This window comes from Chelonia mydas, chromosome 1, assembly GCF_015237465.2.
Source record: "Chelonia mydas isolate rCheMyd1 chromosome 1, rCheMyd1.pri.v2, whole genome shotgun sequence".
NCBI classification, from domain to species: Eukaryota; Metazoa; Chordata; order Testudines; family Cheloniidae; genus Chelonia; species Chelonia mydas.
Window position 1 is genome coordinate 235,297,786 of NC_057849.1, and position 20,442 is coordinate 235,318,227.

Consider the following 20,442-nt stretch of genomic DNA (forward strand, 5'->3'; position numbering starts at 1 on the left):
CAACTGCTACCTTAACATGCTGTGTCTCTGCTGCTGCTGACAAATCAAGACTGCTTTGGCTCTGCAAGAGCAGTGACTGAGGTTGAAAGTTGATCAGTGTTTTTTTGTAATTACACTTTCATCTTGCTTAATGCATTTTCTGGTTAATTTCACAGACACCTTTTCCTCCCCTCCACAGTGCTCAAATTTGTGCACACCAAAAAAGTGGTATGGGGGAACCTACCACCACTCCCTCAAAATGTACTTAATTGCCAACATATGAAGTGACTTAAAGAAAACAGATAGACAAGGTGCATGAGGTAATATCTTTTAGTGGGCCAGCTTCTTTGGTGAGAGACAACCTTTCGAGCTTACACAGAGCTCTTGTCTCTCTCACCAAGAGAAGTTAGTCCAATAAAAGATATTATCTCACCCGCCTTGTCTCTCATATCCTGGGACCAACACAGCTACAATAACACTACCCACATTAAATAAAATAGAAGGAAAAGTGGGCAGCGAGGAGGAAGTTTGTGAAAAACAAGGGGGATTGGTAAGGTTTAGCCTGCACAGACAAAGTACTTAAAGGCTTTTTGAAACATAATATGCAGCAGCTTCTTATAATTTTCTCAGCGGTCGGTAGTTTACAGTCATCTGTACCTAGAACAAATCTTGTCAAAAAATGAAGGTCTGTAGTGATTGCTGGGTATAATTTTATACATTTAACTGATTCTTCTGAAAGCTTCAACTGTGCTGCTGTTGTCAGACTAAATTATCAATTTATCCATTTGTTGTTTAATGAATAAAAAAATCCTCCTAAATCCTATCAAACTGGCTTTGGAGATGTTGTGGTTTCAATAAACAATAAGCTTTAATGACGCAAACTACAGAAAGCAAAGTGTGTACTATATACAAAAGCAGTGGTTTTTATTCTTTTAAATACCACTTTAGGTAAAAAGCCAATTACATATTCACTTAAATACCTTTCTTCCCCCAACCCCAGATATACAGACCAAAACCTGTTTAGTGTTCGCTTCAGTGCATTGCAAAAAGAAACCATAACACAATATACCTGAGGTAATAGGCCATTAGCACAAACGTGTTCCTCATATAAACCTTTTGTATAAGAACCCTTTCTAGAAGCTGCCACTTGTGGGTGATAGAAGTATTATAAAGGAAGTGATTTTAACACTGTTTAAGTCAGTTAAAGCCAAGGCATGTCTGTTTAAAGCCTTAATGGAAAGGTTGGATGTACCCAGTATCTTTAAAATGCCCTTCTGCTGATTTATATTCATCCTGAACTTGCTAATAATGAGTATACATAAGCAAATATCTTCTACCTATTCAGCATGTCATTGGTATGGAAGTACCAGAAAATATCTCACGTAATCAATGTGTTCAGAGAGTTATCTAGCACAAATTACTCATTAACTCAATAGCACATAATAAAAAAGAACATCAATTAATTAATGAGTCACCCTCAGATCACTTTGATTACAACACAGCTCTGTTGAAACAGCAGTTATAAATGGAGCTGCATGGCTTTATTCAGTTTGCAATTGGCCCATTATTTTGCTGAGACCGGTGTCATATTTAACACATGCCTGCAGGTAATTGTGTGATTAGTTTCATAAATGAAGAGGCGAAGGCAGCACACACAATATCGTGCTTTACAGAGAAGCCTAAACAATCAGGAAGCCACAATAATTCCCACAATGCTTGCAAACCGTCGTAGCATGAAGGCATTGAACTGCACTTGTGTTGCAGGTTCTTTATTATATTTTAATGCTTACAATTCCCATAGCACCTTCCACCCAGTGCAAACATAATTGAATTATGTATCCCAACATCCTGTGAGGCATTATCCCTATTTGACAGGGGAAAATACTGAGGCACAGAAGTTAAAGGATTTGCCCAAGATCACAATGTCAATCTATGTAACCCAAACCCAGCATTAGCAGGGCTCCTAAATGTGCTGCCCTAATCACTTTACCAGGACCCTTTATCAATAGAGGCCCTAATTCTGCAATGACCTCCAGTTGGACAGCCCCCCCACTTTGCCTGTCCAGTGCCCCACTGATGTGAGTGGGGTTCTGGCAGGCACAGAGACACCCTCCCTTACAAAGCTGATTGGAGGGCTGAGGCCATGAACAATGTAACGTATACTGTAGATTGATCTCTTGAGACTTCCACAAAAGCAGCTTCTTTTTCTGACCTGAAGCTGCTTAGTACTTTCAATTTGAATAATGCTTTAAAAACCCACTATTTGTGACTTGTGGGTGGTAGCTATGGTGTTTTCAAGATTTCTTGTCACCTAAAGGTGTTTAAAATTAAAAAAAAAAAAAAAGAGGAAAGCCTAGTAAAAGACTACAAAGTCACCACATACAGTTCCTAAACTAGCTTGGTTAAATGCCATTCCAATAAGCTTATAGTGTAATTATAACAGTTCCCTTAGGTAAGTAAGAAACATCTGTTAGTAACACATAGCAGGTGTTAGCAATTACACATACCGAAATTTTTTTCTAAAAAAAATGTTTTTAATTAAAAAGAATTCTGTTTTCTGAAAAAGGAAAGCATGGTAAGTCCAAACATGCTTTCGTCTGTGTGGCTTCAGGTCCTGTCATGCAAAATGATAAAGATAAAATCACCTTAAATTAGCAAGGCTTTCTATGGTTGACTCCAGATTATTGCAATCAAAACTGAATTGGGTTTCAGTGCAATTTTTTAAACCACGTACAACTGGTATTCTACGGTGTGCGGCTCACTGCCTTCATGTGATCACTGAACATCATCTAACGAAAAGTATTTGAGCATAGCCTAGGTGGCTGAATTTAAGCAACAAATATAATGTGCATTGTGTGAAGGGGTGTAAAAATGCAAGTAATGCTGCCTCATATTTTGTTCACATTCCCTTTGTCCCACAGTGGGAAACAGTTTCTAGATTATGCTAGAGACAAATCAAACTCTAATGTCAAACTACTTTGAAGAAATAGCCAAGAGCAATTTATAGTTAATGATGTGATTTGCTGTTGCCATTGAGCAATAACAAGAAAGCTAGCTTCACAGTAGAAGGCCAAGCATTTTAGGAATGTGTTTAATACCTGATTTTTTTTAAAAAATGTAAGTAACTCACTCCCCTTACCCCCAGCCTGTGAATATCACGATCAGGAGCATTTTATGATTCAAATCTCCCCCCACACATGCACACACCTTTGCTGTCCTTTTAAATTAAAATGTATAAAACAAACTGTATTTGAGCAAAGCAATGAACATCTATGTTAACACAATCTATGGATCTGCCTTGGCATCCAGCTGGGACCCAATTCTTCAAGACCCTGTGATGCTTTTGACAAAAGTATTGTAAAATTCTAATATGGGAACATATTCTTTCTACAAGCGGGTCTACAGCAGTGTAAATTAGATTATTTTTCTTCACTTTCTGTTCCACAGGTGTATTCTGTATTTTTACACACACACACACACACACACACACACACACACGTATGAAAAATAGTATCAATATAGTTATATTAAAGAAAAAATACATACATTCTTTACTCGCATAATTAATTCACATACTCCTAGAAAGCACAAACGGATTTTATTAACTTTTTCTGCTTTTAAAAAAATATATATTTCTAGTATTACATTTATCCACTAGGTTATGTTGTAGGTTTTGCTACACATCTTTATTTCTTATTTATAATATATGCCCATTGTTCAGGCCTTTCTCTCCATCTAAATCATTAATGTCTATATTAACCACAGCCAGACCAGTCATTGGTAGTACCTGTACACCAGCCCCCAGAATAGATGAAAGAATTGAGTACGTAAAGCTTTTATATTCTGAAAAGATGGCATATTATATTAGCAAGAACTTTTCTGTACTTAAAATTATTATTATTTATCGCACACATTTTATAGGCCATCCATTACTGTAGTTCAGTGTCCAGGTGTCCAAAAATGGTTTTGTAAAGTTCAGCTGACATAGGAGACATATAAAGGTATAAATAACATAGCAGCAATTGTAACAGTATTTTAAATACCCAAAGTAGAATTATCACTATAGAGTACCTAGTGTAGGAAATGACTCTTGGACTTTGCTACCCAAATACTTAGGAAGATAAGGGTGTGTGTATTTTGAAAGTGAAGATACTAGGTGGACTGTTGACATGTAACTGGCAAACGTCACGCATTGAGAGTGGCAGTCACAGATTTGGCCCTGCTGTCACACAGTTATGCCAGCTGAAATGTCACTTATAAGCAGGGCTGCATGCAGTGAGGAAGATTCCCCTTTCAACTCCCTCCTCCCAGCCCCTAAGGATACTTCGGGGTTTCTGAGCACACAGGCAAGATATCTTTCCTCTCCTCGTCTCATTGCCCCCATCCACCACAGTAGGTCTCAGTGCTGCAGGGTAGGAAGGGGGAGAAGTAGGTGGCCAGCTCTGTTGCTTTCTGGCCTTAAGCAAGAGCACTTTGCACCACCATGGTGGAAGGGGAGGAGGAAAGGCCAGGTAGTCGCTGAAGAGAGGCACAATAGTGAACCCAGAGAGAATGAAGACAGACAGGCACCAGGAGAAGGACAGGGAGGAGAACAAACAGCGTAAGTACAAATAGGGGAAGGATGGTCTTAAGGCTAATGCATAGGGCTGGGAGCCAAAACTCATGTATTCCATTTGCAGCTCTGCCACTGATGTCCTGTAAGACCATTAGGATGTCATGGTGCTTCTCTGTGCCTCCGATCTCATATTGATAAAATGAGGATAAGAAAACTGACCTAGCTCTCAGGCAGATGAAAATACTTAAGTGCCTCAGGTGAACATATCATTAATAAATTAATGTTAAAGGAGGGGAAAGAGTGACTCAGAAGACGATTGCTCCCTTCACACATATCACTCAAGGAGCTGATTGGGACATGGCAGCTATGTACACATTAAGAGACTGGGGAAACTGGACTGAGCCTGTCAAATTCCCATGGGCCTACAAATATATCAAATAGCAATTTGACCAGAACACAACCCTTAAGTCAGGGCACCCTGGGGTGGTTCTGTTGACCTAGGCAAATTGACCAGTGTCCAGCCTAAAGTTCCTCACACACATTGTTGCTGAATGTACACACCTATAGACCAAGAGCGTGGCTTTCCTGAGCACCAACTCAGGGGTACAAGGTGGGTGTAAGGTGCCCTCTGTGCAGCTGACCCACATTGCAGGCTACAGCATGGGGGAGGGGGGAAGGCAGCTTCCATAGGTCACTACTCCCCCCCACCCCCACCCTTCTCAAGTAGGTAGGCAGGGCGTGGTTAGCCAAGGAAGTATGGTTCAACCGTTAGGGCACTAGCCTGAGATTCAGACAGCCTGGTTCAGTGCCCTGCTGTGTGCCCTTGGACAAGTCATATAGGCCTGGATCATCAAAGTAATGTAGGCTTCTAACTTCCATTGATTTCAAGCAGTTTACAAAGGGCTTGGCTTTTTGAGGGCAGGTTTGGTTATAAATTCATTCCAATGTTTTATTGTGCCACGAAAATGCAGCAGTTCTGATATATTTTTAGGTGATGTTGGCATTTCAACTAGAGCTTTTGGCTTTTTTCTGCAACTGCCCTCACCTGCCCTCCTTCTCAGTTATATATCCTAAGGGCTTTTGCCTGCATTTTTTTCTCCATTTAATTTTGTTCCCTCAGCTTCAATTACCTTCAGAACATGTTTTAACCTTACGTCATATTTGTCCCGAGACTTCCCTTAAACATCACCTGTATGAAACTCCCACTCTTTTCAGGCCTTGCAGAATCTCACTAGTTTTCCTTTGGAAGATGTCTGAGGCACTTGTTATGTAGAAGGGGAGGCGACAAAAACAGCATCTTCTGAATAGCATTATAAAATTTTATAGTTTGTCAGGTAGGTGCCATCAGGTTGGAGAAGATGTTGCCAGAATCCACTAGCTGCATCTGTTATTATTAATATTTGTCTTACAATAGCAGAGGCAGAAACATAGGCATCAAGGGGAATTTTTACTCTGAAAACGTAGGTGCTGAGTGAGTTTAAGTGCATAGGGAATTCGGAGGGAAATATTTGGATCAGTGGAGCCAAAACTGGGAGTTAGGTGCCTAGCTCTGGGATTTAGGTGCTTAAATACTTCCAGAGATCCCACACTTAGGGAACTGAGGCACAGACAGAGACTATCTTCAAAATGGGGATAATGGCACTTTCCACCTCAGAGGGCTGAGTACTGGAGTACTGAGTATTGGAAGGCTAAGTACATTAAAGATTGTAAGATAGTCAGATATGATGGCAGCAGGAGCCATATAAGTACCTAAGATATACACGACCCTTCCCCTGAAGACAAATGACATACACAGAAAAGAGAGGGGAGGGAATACAATCAAATATATTCAGTTTATTTAATAGTTTCATAGATTCCCAGGCCAGAAGGGACCACTGTGATCATCTAGTGTGACCTCCCATGTAACACAGGCCATAGAATTTCCCCAAAATAATTCCTGGAGCAAAACTTTTAGCAAAACATCCAATCTTGATTTAAAAATTATCAGTGATGGAGAATCCACTATGACCCTGGGTAAATTGTTCCAATGGTTAATTACTTTCACCATTCAAAATGTGTGCCTTCTTTCCAGTCTGAATTTGTCTAGTTTCAACTTCCAGGCATTGGATCATGTTATACCTTTTTCTGATAGATTGAAGAGCCCATTATTAAATATTTGTTCCCCATGTAGATACTTATAGACTGATCAAGTCACTCCTTAAAATTCTCTTTGTTAAGATAAATAGGTGGAGCTCTTTGAGTCTATGACTATAAGGCAGGTTTTCTAATCCTTTAATCATTCTCATGACTCTCCTCTGAACCCTTGCCAATTTAGCAACACCCTTCTTGAATTGTGAGCACCACAACCGGTCACAATATTTCAGCAGTGGTCGCACCTATGCCAAAAATAAAAGTAAAATATCCTCTCTACTCCTACTTGAGATTCCACTGTTTATGCATCCCAGAATCACACTAGCTCTTTTGGCCACAGCATCAAACTGGGAGCTCATGTTCAGCTGATTATTCACCATGACCCCAAATCTTTTTCAGAGTCACTGCTTCTTGGGGTCAAAGGCACCAACTTCCCCTCTGCTCCGTGGGTGCTCGACCCCCACCCCCCACCCCTGCCCCACCCCAATTACCCCCCCTTCCCCTAAGTCCCTGCCCCTGCCGCTCCTCTTTACCGCCTCCTCCCCGGAGCGCGCCATGCCCCCACTCCTCCCTCTCCCTCCCAGAAAGTCCTAAGCGCCGCCAAACAGCTGTTAGGCGGCAGGTGGGAAGTGCTTGTGCGGGGAGGAGCAGGGATGCGGCACACTCGGGGGAGGAGAAGGCGAGGAGGGGTGGGGGTGGGGGGAACTTGGCTGCCAGTGGGTGTGGAGTATCTGCTAATTTTTCCCTGTGGGTGCTCCAGCCCCACAGCACCCCCGGAGTCGGTGCCTAAGCCTGCAGTAAAATCCCCATCTTGTAAATATGGCCAACATTCTTTGTTCCTAGATGTATGTGTCACAGTTCAGGGTAACTGCACCTCTATTTCCCCTCAGTGGTCCAGCAAGGGCACTCAATCTAGACATGTCCCTCTCCCTTCTGACTGGGGTATTTCCATGTTTCACAGTTCCCTGCCTTCAGTGAGGTATTTCCAGGACACATGCTTGCTTTCTCTTTAGAGACTAACAGGTGTAAATGCTACAGTTAGAAGGTACTACACAGCACTTTCTAGGCAAGCCTACTTTATTCTTAAGGTTAAAATCAACATAGAAAGAACATACTAAAAACAATAAAAGAATCTGCACACATGGTAAAAGGTGTACCAAAATTAACCCTAACCCTAACATGGATTCTGGCAAGAGCAGTCCTTCAGTTGGGCCCCCTCCCCCCCAAATAAAGGGGGATTCCTTTGTGGCCAAAGTTCCTCACAGCTTCAGCTCAGAATAAGCACCCAGTATTATGAGGATTCAGTAGGCCCAGTCCTTCCAACCCTGCCCTAAGGATGGGGGTCCTCCATGGACTATGGGCCCTGTCCTTTTGCTGGATCAGGAAGAAGGATCTGAGCTAGTTCAAAACCAGGCTGTTTTTATCCCAAAACCCCTGTCTTTGCCTGTTGGTCCCTAAATGATCCAGTTTGAACTAGTATATGCACACATCTTGGGTATGAGGGAGGAGGGTGCTTCTGAAGGTTGATAATCCCAATAGCACCCCCTCTCCCAAAGGAAGAAGGCAAATACAATGGTCCACTAACACATACACAAATGCATTTTAATGCAATGTACCCAAAGGCATTAACCCTAATTCAATAAGGTTCATCTGAAGTCCATAAAGTTTGCTCAGGATATCACAGGAAATGGTCAGTCTGCCACAGTATACATTTACATTTAGCCACATTACAACACTTCCAATTATGTTTTCTGACAATTACAAGCGATATAAAGTAGGTGTCCATTCTTCCCATCTGCTTCTCAAATCATTATTAATTGGCTGAATACATACAGCAGTGGAGTGTCTTGAGAAGATACTTGAAGGAGAAAAAGAGAGTAAGGGCCTTATGAGTAAATTCACATTAGACCATATTGTTGCACCACTTCACTTAGAAAAATTATCTTCAGACCTGCCACCTCCGCGGGTTGCCCAGTAGACTGGGCCTACAGACTCTCCTACAGGTCTGCTGGGAAACACTCTGGCCTGTGGGAAAATCCCTGTCTGTTTGGCTGCCCTTCTCCATTCCCTGCATCCAAGGGAAAAGCAGCTAATAAGAGCTGCTCCATGTGCTAATGGACAGTTAGTTCCCCCTTCTCGCTGTCAACATAGGGCTGGAGTGTTCCTGGTCTGCACCACTCCGCCCTGTTCAGCAGGTCCTCATTTGGCTGCCCATTTTCCTTTGGCCTGAGGGGGACTGTGAAGAGCACCCACTACTGCTGAAGCTCCCCAACTCCCCACACCTGGGAGAGGGAGATGAAGATTCTGTACTGCTGGCATGTTCTCCTCAGCAGAGCAGCTGGGAGATGCTGCTTATTTATGGGAAATGAAGTGAACGGGGAATGAGTAGCAAGGCCCAGACTTTCTAGTCACACAGAACTGATCACCCTTGCCCTACCCCCTGCCCTGCCCCTCCTCTGAGGCCCTGCCCCCACCCACTCCAAACTCCCTCCCTCTGTCACTCACTCTCCCCACCCGCACTCACTCGCTTATTTTCACTCGGCTGGCTCAGGGGGCTGGGATGCAGAAGGGGGTGAGGGCTCCATCTGGAGGTGTGAGCTCTGGGGTGTTGGGGTTTAGGGTTCAGGAGTGTGCTCTGGGCTGGGATTGAGGGGTTCAGAGGGCAGCAGGGAGCTCAGGGCTGGGGCGGGGGGTGGGGGGCGAGGCACGGGGAGGGGGCCTCAGGGGTGCTGGCTCCTAGCAGCGCTTACCTCAAGCAGCTCCCGAAAGCAGCAGCATGTGCCCCCTCTGGCTCCTACGTGGAGGTGCAGCCTGGCAGCTCTGTGGGCTGTCCCATCCACAGGTGCCACCCCCGCAGCTCCCACTGGCCACTGTTCCTGGCCAATGGGAGCTGCAGGAGTGGCGCTTGGGGCGGGGGGAAATACGCTGAGCCCCCTGGCTGCCCCAGTGCATAGGAACTGGAGGAGGAACACTCTGCTGCTTCCGGGAGCCATGGGGAGCCACGGCAGGCAGGAAGCCTGGCAGCTCCACTGCGCGGTGCCGCCAACCGGACAGTCAATGGTCCGGTCAGCAACGCTGACCGGAGCTGCCAGGGTCCCTTTTCGACCAGGTGTTCTGGTCGAAAACCAGACACCTGGTCACCCTAACTTCAGGAATAGAGCTGCAGAGCCCAGAGCACATGAGAGCAGCAGAAACAGCAAATAGTAGGGTGACCGGATGTCCCGATTTTATAGGGACCGTCCCAATTTTGGGGTCTTTTTCTTATATAGGCTCCTATTACCCCCCACCCCTGTCCCTAATTTTCACACTTGCTGTCTGGTCACCCTAGCAAGAAGTTACAGAAGGGTCTGTTTGGAAGTGGGTCTGGAGGACAGACGCCGGGGGGGAGGTATTGGGGTCCTGTGGGGGGGTCAAATTATGTGTGGATCTGGGTGTTTTGGGGGGTGCAATCATTTGGGGCATCTGTGCAGGGGTCAGAAACAATCCTGTGTTGAGGTTTGCTGCTACTTGCTGCATGACCACACAGGCCACACTATGGGTTATCAAGCTGAAAGTCTTGTGGAGCACTGAACTTGTGCTCTTCCTCTTGTTTATGCCATCTCGAAATGAGTTAACTTCCAATAACATCTCATGCGACAATCCAGATCCTGATCCAAGAGGTGAAGTTCTGGTCCCACTGCAATCAATGGGAGTTTTGTCACTGAGTTCAGCTGGGCTAGGATTTCACCCCTTGTGTGAATGTTGGTTTGCAGGATCAGGCCCTCAGCCCTCTTCAGGCAGCTCTTTCTGTCTACTTCAGTTGCTTTGCCAGAGCCAGTGCTTGTCCTCTCTTTTGAGTCTCTTAAGAAGAGGCTGCTCATCAGAGTGCATAATATGATATGTTCTGTGATGTGTACAACTGGGAACCTACATAAGTTGGAGCAAGCTCACTTTCACTCATCACCTAAGCCAAAATTTGAACATGGGTCTTCAGAGTTAAATAGTTAGTATGATAATTTCTCCCACCTCCCATTGTCCTCATCTCCCTTAAAGACACTGAAAAATGTTCTTCCTTCGGGCTCCTCTCCTGTATGTTCACAGCTCTGCCTACAATTAGATTTCAGTCCAGGAGATATTGCTAACCAATACCCATCTACAGTCTGCAGAATACTCCATGTTTACAAGTAGGAAAGTCGTGCAGTGAGGGCTTATGTAGAAATATTGAGCTTTGCCAGACTAACACAAAGATAGGGAATTCAGCACTTACGAGCCTTAGAGCATCTTATGCTCTGTGTAAGCAAGTGAGCTAGTGAAACTAAGTCTGTAGTGTCTCAGATGGGGTCAGAGATGGGAGAGTGGTTTCTTCTCCTCTGTCACCCAACAGGGGTTTCCACTAACAAAACAACATGAGGATTTCACTTGAAAGAAGAAGAAAAAATGCTAGTAGATAGGTGTCCTCTTCAGTGCACTGGGAGGCAGAGACTTGTGATTGTTCAGTGCCTACTCCACGTTCCTGCACTTCTGACTTCCATTCAGCGCTTTTGCACCTGAAAGTCCAGTATCTGCACCTCTGCTTCCTTCAAGACATTATTAATCTCTTTGATGTCTGTTCCTAGGAAACCAGAGGCCCACAACTCTGCCACTATGCAGTTAAAAACTTAGGCGATGCCAGCGGCTGCTTTAAATGTAAGGGGACAGAAATGATTAGCTCTATCAACTCTCTTTTTTTTTTTTTTAAATGGAAGTTAGACAAGCCCACGGCATACTTGCACCTGTGATTGCTTGCTCTTTCCACTGCTGTGCCCTATGGATCTGCTTGCTTCAAATGACCCTAAGGCAATAAACCCTCAGAATGCATCCAAATGGTTCTCCGCTTTTGTGCTGGCACACTTTCAAATCACAGAATTAATGGCCGTGATTTTTACATTTAAAAAATGGACTCCATCGTCCCGTCTTTGTTTTTACAGAACTACAGTCTCTTCTTGTACAGATCATCTAACCTCCAACCAAAGCTAAACTAATCAAAGGTTGTTTTCTTTGCAGGGTTTAACATTTTTGCTCTATAATTATTTGGATTTAAATAGCAACCACAGGCCCCGATTGAGGCTTCTTTGTCCTAAACATTGTGCAAACACACATTAAGAGCCAGTTCCTGCCCTGAAGAGTTTACACTCCAAACACACACAAAAGGTGGAAGAGGAAACAGAAGCACAGAGAAGTAAAATGACTTGAACAAGGTAGCACAGCAGGGCAGCGGCTGCAAACAGAACCCAGGTCTTCCAAGTCCCACTCCATGAAATGACATTGCTTTTCCTAGGGTCTGGATGGGCACTACTGCTCAGAATTTGAACAGGATCATTCCACATACTTTGGGTTCCATTGCTATTATTAAAGAACTAAACTGCTCTATCAGAATATCTCATCTTTATTGCAAATCTTTAGCCCAGTCTTGAAATTGGTCCTATCCTGTCTAAAACACAAGTAATGCAAAAATTCCTAACAGATTTTTGAAACCTGCCTGGAAGGGGTCCACCATATAGTTCTAACCCTGAGAATCCCATTGCCTCTATTTTTTTCCTGGTTTGCTTCCCCAACATCTGAAAGACCCAGCATCCTTTCCACTGAAGAGGGTGAGGGATAGCTACCCCTTTGGAGTCAGTTCAGAGATATTCTATCTGGAGTATCTTACTGCACATATTTTTAGAAATGCCTCTGCTCTATAGATCACTTTTATACTTTGTAATGTAACAGGGACATTTTTGAAGGCCAAGGAGATCATGATGGTGTTGTGGTTTCTTTAGCCAGAAGGACTAATTACACATTCAGTTCCTGACTTTCTTAAATTGGGATCTGTTATGTGGGTATTGAAGAACTACTACTTGCATTTCCTTAACGAGGCTCAAGCTTTTATTTAACTCAGAAAGAGAGAATTGCAGAGAGTTTCAGGCATAGCAAATAGCCACCACTTTTCCCAATGTGACAGGCACCCCTCAAACTTACACCTTTGTCACTGCAGTTCTGCAGATGCATCCAGATTGAGACCCTGATCCAGCTATCTGGTCCACGTGGGCTGGCCCCTGTGCTCATGTGAGGTCCTACTGAAGTCCCACGGATTTCAGTGGTACTTCACGCAGTCATAAAAGTCTGCCTGCACAAATCCAGTCCCAAGATGGAGGTCTTTATGGCAGGATTTTCTAAGAGCGTTAGGCAAGGAGTTGAAAGTCAATGGGAGTTGAACACCTACCTCTCCCATTTGTGTCTCTGAAAAGTTTCCCCCTTAGACAGCTGTAGAGTACAAAGTGAAACATTGATCACAGATGCTTGAAGCCAAGTAGAACTACATGTGCTGGCTGTAGGAAGAAGTTAGAATAGTGAATTGTAATTTAAAGCTCGATTGGGGAAAGAACTAAAAGCAATACTGCACTGATAAGCGGATGAACTGTATGATTCAGAAGGTCTCCAAATTCCAACAATGAAATTGAAAGAAGGCTTCAGATTATATTTTTCAGGCAAATTAATATTGAAATTATATTTTAGCACAAGCATATGAACATTTTAACCTGGAAACAAAACCCTGCTGTATTTTCCAGTGTGCATGTGGATAGATTTAGGTTTTTTAACTAATTGTTTGGTGACAAGAATAAATCTAGCCATAGACTGAAATTACTCAAGCATTGGGGAAAAAAACCAAGGCAGTAAAGAAATGTGTCAGGGGGTAAGGTTCTTCCATTGACCCTCCCAGTCAGCAGGTGATGGACGCTTGCAGGAAGGTGCTAATTCTTGTTGACTTATTGTGGCAGGTGTGGCTCATTAGCTCAATCCTGAATCTCTCTCTTTTACTTATGTTCAAGTGCTAATATATGTACACTCAAATATATCAAAAGGGGTAGCAGCTCCTCAGATCAGATGTGTCCTTTGGGAAGAATTTTTTTTTTTGCAGGGGTGGGGGGAAGGAGGGAGAGAGATGGGTGGGAAGCATATTTAAACATAGGCATAGAAGCTAAATATTTGTGTAGTGGAAACTTCCAGGTCTGGAAATGAAAGGTCCTCCTGCCACAACTACTCTGCTCCTGCCATATACTATCAAATGGGATTTATTTCAATGTAATTAATTAATAGATAAGCATTTGTTTGGCTTTCATCAGTATAGCACCTCCTTTCAGAAGACGTGTCTGAATATGCATAGTCTAATGATATGAACATTGCAATTTGCTTTATATTTAAACAATGACTTCTGTTACTGATGCTGTATCGGTTATTAGGTTGTTCATGTAGGCCCCAATTCAGCAAGGTACTTAAGCTTATGCCTACATTTAAGCAGGTGTCCCTCTGATTTAATTTCCAGGGATCTGTTGACTTGGCATACAGATTGGTACATCAGAACATGGAATTGCCATACTGGGTAAGATCTCAAGCCCGCTTGTGGTGGGAGGCCAGTGGGGGAGGTCTCTGGGAGGGGTGGGGCCCGGGCATAGAGATCTGTGGTGGAGGTCTCTGGGCAAGGGGGCGCAGGGCATAAGGGTGGTGTGGTGCGGGCCCGCCCTCAAGGGGAAGGGGCTTGCTGGCAGCACAGGGCTGGGCAGGCCAGTGTGCCTCTGGCAGCTGCAGGTTTGTAAACAGTGCCCTCCTGCTGGGCTGCACAGAGCGGGGCTGCTCTCACCACACAGTGCCTCATTGCCCCCAGCCTGCCCTTCACTCTGGAGACTGACCATCCCGCCCCCCTGCACCTTGCCCCATGGGGACCCACAAATATGTTTGGCGCCGGGCCCACAAAAAGTTAATCTGGCCCTGATTAGCTATGGTCATTTTACATCCCATTTACATTTTTATGACTAGAATATTGCATTAAGACACAATCCACAGTAACCTGTTGTGTTGGGACTCTCACCCTGGCAGACTTTCACATAGGCATTATTGCCTGAGAGGTTGCATTGCTCCCTGGGAATCTTGGGAAACATATAAAGCAGCCATGACTCTACCCTTGCCTCCTATGGGTTTATAGTGCTGCTGGGACTGGGAGAGTCACTCTGTCCTTATGAGCTAGAAACAGAAGATTAGACTGTGCTGGGCCCCCGAACAGGGCTGCCAGGTGGAAGGAAGGAGACGTCTCCTTGCACTCTCTCCCTGTAGTCTTCATATACCGTGCAGTGTGGGACACAATCTGACCCTGTGTGTAGGATAATGACTATTGAAAATGAACACATTTTCCTTTTCACCATTACAGATACAGAGCACAAAATCAGAGTGAAGGGATTTTTTTTTTAATACACTTTCCATGAAATGGCTTTTTAAAAAAAAAAAAAAAATCACATCTGTGCTCATTTTAACGGTCACTATGGTATACACACAGGCATATATGTCGAGTGGTATAGTGTAATATTACAACTGCATGAAATTTTCATAGGCTGTATAGAGTTTGACCAAGATAGGAAGACAGTCTGATTATCTATAAAAATGTAATGCAATAATATATTATCCTTTAGTGGAGATTAAATAAAGCCAATTTTCTTTAGGCTGAGAGCATTTTGTTTACTACTATCAATATAGGTGGCAAAATGTGCACTTTACTGTAAAAAATAACTGTACGGCTAGGTCCAGTATGTTGTTACTATCAACTGCTTTGAAAGCTACACTCCTAGATTACAAGGTATCAAGGAGAGTGAGGGAAAAATGATCCAGCCTGAGCAATGAAGGGGTTAATTATTAGACCTGAGTTAAAGGTGTCCTCACATCTAGGCACTTCATCAAGCAATGGAGTCAGGAAACAAGGGAGAATAGATGAAGGTGCTAGGGATAATAATGATGGCAAGTAATGATTTCCCTAGAGATGGTCTGATCTATAGCCACCAGCAAAGAAAAAAGGCTAGAAAGTACTATAACATTACCTTGGAGTACTTAACAGACTCAAAAGCAGTAACCTGGTGTCAAAAAAAGGCCCATCACCCTGCTCATTTTAGGTATAAGAGTTATGCCAAAGTACAAGAGGGGAATGCAAAATTCACATATGAAATTAAACAGCTGAAAGGTATGATTTAACAATGCTCAAAACTCAATAAGCCAAAGATAAACAGCAAATTAGATGACTCAATGTCAGGAGGAAAAAACATCTTCCATCGATCCCATCGTCAAAAATTAATCTGCCTGAGAATGCCCTCTGCTCCAATCCGAGAGCTGATGAAGAGTGGAGGAATAGAGTAAAACCTATGTACTAGTGCTTCACCTTCAGGCTAGACCCTGATTACAATCTCCTGTGAGACATTTCAGCATGAAGCGCCTCTCATGTTGGGACTGCAAAATTAAATTGCGATCAATACTTTACAAAAATAATTGGGGAAAAATGTTCAAAAGTCAGAGCTGCACTGTGTGGCTCAACAAACATATGAAAGTTGTTTCTCCCCTTCCCCCCCCTTACCTTTCTGGGGGTTATTCTTCAGGATAGATCAGTACAAAGGCATCTCCTGATAATAGTGCTCTTAGAATAGTTTCACTCACCTTGTTAGGGAATTTCAGAAGCAGTAAAGCACTTACAGTGTGCAAAGTGCATTGTATTAATGCCACATTCTGAATTTCACACACACACACACCCTTTTTTTTTTTTAGTTCCAATCTAGATTTATAACTTGTTTTTACCTTTTTTGGTGGTTGTGTAATTCTCTTCCTATTTTTTACTGAGAACATCAAAGATTTTCAATCGGCACACAAGCTGGCGGGGGGGGGGAAGGGGTAGGGCGCAGAGGCACAACAAAAAACAAGGTGCCTTTTGGATTGTTAAAACCTTGCCAGAGATGATATATTTAAAATTTTCATAGACCTAAATGTTGAGATCTGTAGCCAAAGTCAGAGTAAAATATGTTTAAATTAAACCTTTCCGTGCCTTCAGCAACTCTTGCTGTACAGACTCTCCCACTTTTCCTGGCTTAAAGTAGCTCTCATCTCTGGTCAAAGAGCTTCTTCGACTCCACACACGCAAAATTGGAGGAAAGCAGCAATTTTTCATTTTTCATTTTCAGAATTTCTCAGTTAATGGAGAAAGAGAGATAAAGAGGGGAGGGATTGGGGGAGAACATGATCTTATCCAGATTGTTTTAGGATTTTATGTTTATGCACAGTTTGCAGCAAATATTCTGAAGTTTATTAGCAAGGTTTATGAGTGTATTTAGGATAAGCCAAGCAATTTTGGTGTTAAGATATGGTACAGGAAGTATCATAAAAGAGAGTGCCCATAATATGTCTCAATGTTACTGTACAACAAAATACATAACAAAGGGAGATATCAAACGTCCTTTAAAAAAAGAGGTCAGCATACCTCATTAATTCATGTTGGCAAGGGGAGAGCAGTTTGGGGGCTCGGGAAATATTGTGAAATAATCATCAGCTGCTTGTTTATTCTTGGCAGTGGAGTGCCTTTAAACACTGGAGTTAAATCTGTTTGTTAGTTAAAATGTACAATACAGTGAAAGAAAATAACTCAAAGTAAATAATATTTGTACATAGTAATCACATGGATTGCATTTTCCAAGTCATGAAACACAGCAGGTCGTGTGGTTATCTTTAAAGGGGGTGGGGTGGGGGAACAATCCTCAGGGATTTTATGAATCATAGCCAGATGCCTATAATCCCCCAGAGGTGTGATTATCTCATGACAACCACTTTCATTGGAGTTGTCTTATTGCAACCACATGAAAAAAAAATCTTTATTGTGAAGGAGGGGATATTTCCTACTAAAGGGGGAAAAGCAGCAAAACTGGCAGTTCTGAATGCTGAGCAGCTATTTCAGCCAAACACTGCCACACTCACAAGTTAATCTGCCTCCTTTTGATCTTTGAGTTGGCAATCAAAATGTTTCCTAAACCCAGTGAGCTTTCACTGTTGCTAAAACAAAATTTTAAGTGACATAAACACTACAGGCCTGATCCTAGAAGATGTTGAGCACTTCATGAGAGATGCCAAGTGCCCTCAACTTCTATCAGAGTCCTGGTCAATTTCCTGCACCAAATTAGTACACTAGCCTTTCATCTCTGAAAGATTAAGGTTTATGTGTCATAAATCACAACTGAAATGATGTTCGGTGGTCTCAAAGTAATCCCTTGTGGACACTAGTCAGCATTAGAGCTGTGCAAAATATTCCAGATGAAATGCAAACCCAAGCAAACATGCCTGCTTTCTGGCCTTGTTATAAACTCAACTCAAGTTCAGTACAAAGTTTGCAAATCTTTTGAGACAACTTGGACTCCGTTCTAAACATAACTGTGCTGATATATGTTTTTTTAAGTAAGTCCCTGTAATAAAGTAATAGATACACACAGTGCTTTTGAATACTTTTTGGTACTGGTCCCAATCATAATACTGTTCAGTATCGGGCTACCTAAAATACTTATCAGGAAGTTGAGTGTGTCCATGTTTGGACAAGAAAGTAAATAGCTTGGTGGGTTGTTCCCAGAAGAGCAGCAGGGCTTGTCTTCCTTACGAGGAAAAAAATTATATGGTATTCTTAGAAAAATCATGAGAAATTTGAGGTTTTGTTTGATGCTAACATCAAACTAAGCATGCTGCTCCATTTTCTAACACCAGCATTTCATTCTGACACCAGCATCACCCCTCAGCCAAGCAGCAGCATGCATCCAAGCCCTGGTAGGTTGGCTTTCCAATGGAGAAAAAAGCCATGAAGTGAAGCCTGGGTACATTCTAATTGTAACTTGTCTTATTTATACACATACATCAATCCTGGAAGAGATATGGTCAAGCAGCAAGCAAGGCAATGCTTTCTTTCAGGAACTTCAGCCCAACACCAGTGCCCAGTTCCCAGAACACAAGAATCTGCCTCAGGTATTGACTCTAATTGGAGACCAAAACAAAAAGCAAACTCTCCAGCCACTCACACAACTCCCTCACCAAGGAGCACTGCCTCTACACGAACCTTGCATAACAGAGACTGACAATATAGTATATCTTCCTGAGACTGAACATTTGTTTGTGTAATGCACTGGTGAGTGTGTGTTACAGTTACCTGTGTGCCAATCCACAGAGAATAAGAGTTATTATAGCCCCTGTCTACAAAAGCTTGGCTCTTTAGGTCAAGCTGGAGCAGCTCATGCTTTTAGGGCTATAGTTCCCAGTGTCAGCCAAGGAGGCAACCATCACTCTTACACACACACACACACACACACACACACACACGGAGTTGGAAGACTAGGCACTGAAGGCAGTCTCTGCCCCAGAAAGCAGACAATTCAAATAGACATGGCAGCCAAAGGGTGGGAGAAAGGAAATGTTATTATCCCCATTTTTCAGATAAGAACTGAAGCAGAAAGAGATTAAGTGCCTTGTGAGAGTTCACACAGGGAATCTGTTGCACAGCCAGGAATTGAACCTAGAGGTTCTGAATCCCAATCCCATGCCATAATGTTCTTTCTCTCAACAAAGTTAGCACAGCCCAAGGGGCTTCTCTGACTTGCAGTGGTTTTGAATGGCCTCCTATGGACTGCTCTGCTGACCGAGAATAGCAGAGTGCCCGGACCATACCCCCTTTATCAAGGGCTATGCAAGGGAATAGCACCGGGTCATTTTGCCACACATATGCCACTCAGCGAACACCCCCCTTCCCCATATCACATGTATTCCACAGGGGCCAGTTGAGCTAACTTTGTGGCTCCTTCACATCAGCTGAACCAGTACGGAAAGGGTCTCAACACAGCCCATTTAGGGTTCTCTGCCTCTCTTTGCATGCACTCACAGAGGCCTGGCACAATCTGCCTTGAATGCTCTGTATTGCTCAGTTAGTTCCCTATACTCCTGGTATCATCATCATTAGGAGCACTACCTGTATTGGTTATACCACTCACTTCAAAAGGGAGAAATGAGAAACAATTGCCGTTTAAAAAAAAATGTATTCTTAGAATATGAGCTAGCACCCACGTGCTTATAGCTTCTTTGCAATAAGTTGCCAATTCATATATATTTATAGTAGTCATAATTGTCAGATCTGATCTGTCACTTTTTGCCTTTTAACTCATCTGTCTTCCAGGGAGTCTGCCCTGTAAAGTACTTTGAAATGCTGCTTAAAGTGATAAAAAAAAATCAGGAAATAATAGTAGCATTACTCTACATTCTCTCCTCAAAATTAGCTCAGAGTCAGATATTGGCCATTAACTCCTTTGACCCGCTCATCTTTGAAAGACAGGTGGAAACAGAAAGTAGGACCTAAGACTCTTTAATATCTTCAGCACTGACATAATCTTAATTGTTTTCTCCCTTTCTAAAAAGACATAAATGGATTTTAGAGTGTAGGTTATAGAAAAACTATATATTTTCAGGATAAGCCAAGTGATCATAAAACTAGCCTCAGAAATCCCCCAGCAGTAAACCAGTATTGGGTAGTAGTCATAACGATAAAAAAAGTGATTAAGATTTTTTTTTAACTCAAACAAATATATACATTCAAGCCGTAGCTATATCCTGTGCTTAGCTATAAGCGATGGGTTCAAATGCTAATTGAAGGATGAGATACTGCAAGTCTAAAATTCAAACAAAGATCCATTTTAATAAAAATGTGAACCAATATAACAAAATGGGATGTTTACAAGGCAGATTGGAAGCCTCAGGGGATTATTATGGATATATAGAACTTTTCAAATCTAAGTCACCAGTTCAAACACAGACCAGGGCAGATGTGACAACTCTATCTTTTTTTCTCCCAAATATTACCTGCTCCCTCAACCCACCCATCAGATGGTCTGTTGTAGCTCTCAACCTTTCCAAACTACTGCACCCCTTTCAGGGGTCTAATTTGTCTTGCATAC